Genomic DNA, 4,522 nt, shown 5'->3' with positions numbered 1-4,522 from the left:
CTTTCTTGATATCAATGGAGCCTTCAACAATCTCACTCCAGAGGCAATAGTCAAGTATATTCATAATCTGGGGGTTGAGACCAACCTACTAAGCTTACTTCGTGACAGAACTGTCGCGGCGGAGTGAACCAGGTAACTAGGTGCACTCAGAAAAAGGTTTAGTTATAATAACCAAGATTTGGTTATAGTGACAAAGTGGCATAGTTGGATATGGCGAAATAAATATCTAGTTCACGAAAGTCTGCAATTTACTTGAGCCTTCTAGTTGAGACAAATGTATATTTGTTAATAATTACAAAACGACTACCTTGAGTGGACAATATTGTTAGTTGCATAAAATCATTGTTGAGCAAATATAAACAATGCTTTGGTTGATACAAGTTTTCAATTAATTTTATGAACTTGCTGTAGACGTGAATCAGCTAACCGTTTATTATTGGAAAAAAAGTTTCAGTTTGACACAAATAAAAAATTACTCGATGGTTGTTTTGTTTACTTCTTTTATTTGCATATATTAAGCATAAAAAATACAAACATATTTACATAAATAGTTACTAGTGTAAATAATACATATGTATATGGTGGTAAGAATTTCCTAAAAAGAAACGATTAAACAGGAATAGTCGTGCGAAAACCCAGGTCAATATCTGCTGGAAGTGCTGGTTTAAGTATACTGCTTTGCGTTTTCCTTGGCTAAATAGATACTTTCTAATTATAATTCACATGAATTACATATCCACTGAGAAACGCCGGTTGGCATCAAACTTTATATAACGCTCTGCGCCTTGCCACTGAATAATAGATTTACTTAAAATTACATCCCTGGTCCTTGTTCTTTCTGTATCGCATCGTGGTGAATTCACATTTCTCAGAAATTTGACAACAAAACAAAACAAAGCTTGTATTTTATTTGCTAATTTTTGCGATTTCTATTGTTTAATGTAAATTCATGTCTTTTTAGTATATGTTGAGGCAACAAAGAAGGCGCAGTTTGAAAATGGGGTTATTAGTAATGAAGCAGCTGGCATATTTGGAAAATTATGCCGATAAACAGGATGGAATTTGGAAAGTAAGTGCCTGGTTGCAGCATATCTATGTATTAAAAAGTATTTAATTAAATTGTTTAATACAAATGGTATATATCGAGTGGCTTATTTACGATGTGCTATAAACAATTGGCGAACTTTTTTTTCGCCTTTTCAATGGGCTAAGTAAGAAACCGCAAGCAAAGGGCAGACAACCTTCCAGGAAGCTGCCTCCTGTCCCTGAGTCGAAGCTGAAGTTCAGCAAGAAGCATGCCAGCAAACTGCTACCCTGATCAAGCGTAAACTAAAGCGCTCTGCTGCGATTACACTCCGTAAAAGTGAAAACTTGGTGCATGCCGAGAAAATCAAACAAGAAAACTCGGTGATGGACGCCGTGAGATGAAGTTGCGCCAAATCCAAAATGACTTTTGTGATACGTATCCGCGGTATCAACAAAGTTGCACCAAAAGAGCGTAAAGTTTTACTGTTGATCCGTTTTCGCCACAATAAACACGGTTTGTTCATCAAATTGAACAAGGCAACCATTAATATGCTACGTATTCCGAACCCTATATGGGGTTATCCAAATATTAAATCAGTTCGTGAATTGATGTACAAACGTGGAATTGTCAAGCACAACCATCAACCTTTCCCAATCTCTGACAGCTTTGTGATCGAACGCAAATTGCGTAAAGCGCACGAAATTCAGTGCGTTGATTATTTGGCGCACGAAATATTCACTGTTGGAACCCACTTCAAGAAAGCCTCCAACTTCCTGATGCCATTCAAGCTCAACACATCCAACCGAGCTGGCGCAAGAAGGCTAATCACTACGTTGAGGTTGGTGTTTTCGGTAGCCGTGAGCATAACATCAACAAACCGTTGCGCAAGATCGCTTAAAGAATTTGTTTTTTGTATTTAAGGCGACAAATTCTTTGGCACATCTTCAAAAGGCGCCCAAGCAAAAACAAAAGCAAATTAAAAAATTCCTAAAGTTGACTTTACACGGGTCGATTTCTGTCGATTGGAAAATCGACTGAGATATCGACCAGCCAAAACGCTTACATTTTACGGTTGAATTGCAATTTACATGGGTAGATTTTAGTTAACCGACAAAAACCGACCGTGTAAAGGCAGCTTAAATAACGTTTAAATTAATGATCACTTTTGAGATGGAAAATACCAATAACCATTTAATAATTACGAAAATTATTCCATTTATATTTGTTCTTGCATTTTCCACACCACCTGTGAGGTATGCTTTTAGGCGCGTTACCGATTTTTTTAAGGTGCTCGGTTCCTCAGGAGGCCTACAACTTTACAACTTAACTTAAAAAGAATTAAAACTAAAGCATGCAATATATAAAGGAAATTAAAAATTGTCTTACATCTAGTCATTATTCATTATAAAATAAAATTAAATATCTCACAATTCAGTTGAAGTGTATACATATATATGTATGAACATATTTACAAAATGTGGTCTGTATGCACCCACAGTAAGTTCCCATAAAACCTAGCCTAAATTCAGAACTGAAAAAAACGAGCAAATGGGGTCGGAAACTACTAGCTTTAAAAGCATAATGTGGAAAATGTTTGAAGAGCTGAAACTGTATTGCAATAATAAAAATACCAGTGCATCAATTGGAAAAATTGTTTTTGTTTTGCTTTTATAATTTTTGGGAATATTGGATCAGATGGATTTTTTTTATTTGTTTTGGTCTTTCAGCTCATTAATGATGCGCCCAGGGTTGCATTTACCGTCTATGAAAATATTTCATTGAGCGTTCCAATATTAGCTCCGAGCAACTAAAAGTTGGTTAAGCTTAAATGAAATAGTTTTTTATTAAATATTAATTCCTGGTATTTAGTAAAAAACATTCAGATCTATACTAATAAACGTTCCAAAATTAGCTCCCAGCATCTAAAAGTTGGTTAAGCTTAAATGAAATAGTTTTTTATTAAATATTTATTCCTGGTATTTAGTAAAAAACATTCAGATCTATACTAATGTATGAAATGAAGTAAATAAAAATCTACGAATACATTTCATCAATATTTTTTCATAGAGCCATTATTAAATACAGACTTAACTTTGTGGGGCGTTGGTGCTGACGTATATAGAATTAATGTGTTAAAGAGAGATAAATATACAAGCTCAACGCGCTAATTTAGGTATACTTGTATGTATATACCTGTTACTCGTCTAGCATATACTCCAACTGCGAAAATAATGACAATTATAATTTACTTAGATGAATATTTTAGTTAAATGTTATATCGTCGCCTGGATAAAAGATTGTCACAAGTTACTTTCGGTAACTCACGGTTGAAGTTTGGAACGAATCTTCTCAGAAACACGACTACAGATCTCCTCCAAAGTGTCGGAGGAATGCTATGTACTAGTTCACGAAATTCTTAAATTATCTTATTTTTTTTGGTTTAGTGACAACCATTTATGAGTTTAATAAAATTTTGTCATACACGACATTTGTCAAAAAAATTTCCAGTCAGTTTCAATGATATACGCCAAAATGTGATAACAATTTTTATAAATTAACGATACTTTTTACTAATCAGCCTAATCGTGAGTTTCGCCCGAACAAAATTTCGCCAACAATTTTTTCATCCACCTGTAGTGAATACACGCAAACGAAAAGTGTAAAAGTGACTCAGTTCTAGCAAAAGGAAACTTACGATAAAGCTGAATATGTCGGAAACTAAACAAGAACAGATAACTCTATTTGAAAGATCTTGATTAGTTTAGTACGACAGCAATACTAACGCAATTTGTACCAAATAACCGAAAACATTTTAGTCAACTACTCGGAAACTAAAGAAGATATCCAAAAACCACAAATTGTCAAAACGACGTTTCCGGCAATTTTCCATCCAAGCGACGATATTTGAATGTTACTCGCATATTTTCGAGCCTGTATGTAAATTTTCGGGAAAAAGGTTAAAAAGTATATTCATCTGCTGAAAAGATATTATCGCAGATTCACAATTTATTTAAAATAAATCTATCAGTCCTATCTCTAATTCCATATGAACATTTCTCTCCAGTGCTTAAATAATTTTCACCACATTAAATAGCTGCACAACACCCTAATTGCCGAAAAAGCGTGGCTTGCAACACTAGGGTGTTGTGCAGCTATTTAATGTGGTGAAAATTATTTAAGCACTGGGGAGATTTATTTACATGGAATTGGAGATAGGGCTAATAGATTTATTTTAAATAAATTGTAGGTTTGTATAGTAACTTCTCCAGTAAAATAGAGCGTAAAATTGAGAAGAAGAGAAAACTAGCAGAAGAAGTTATTGAACACAAAACTAGCAAAAACTGGCAAGTGAACAGTTGTTGCACTGCTTTGACAATCTGCTGTAAACATTTTACTATTTATAAATCAGTTTTAAACTCTTTGCTTTACACACAAACACTTACACTGTCCAGTACATCATTAATATTTTTATTTACACTCATTTTACTTTTGTTT

This window comes from Rhagoletis zephyria, unplaced genomic scaffold (assembly GCF_001687245.7).
Source record: "Rhagoletis zephyria isolate East Lansing unplaced genomic scaffold, Rhagoletis_zephyria_1.1 Rzeph_scaffold_00915, whole genome shotgun sequence".
NCBI classification, from domain to species: domain Eukaryota; kingdom Metazoa; phylum Arthropoda; class Insecta; order Diptera; family Tephritidae; genus Rhagoletis; species Rhagoletis zephyria.
The sequence above is the reverse complement of the archived record's forward strand: the minus strand, read 5'-3'. Positions refer to the sequence as shown.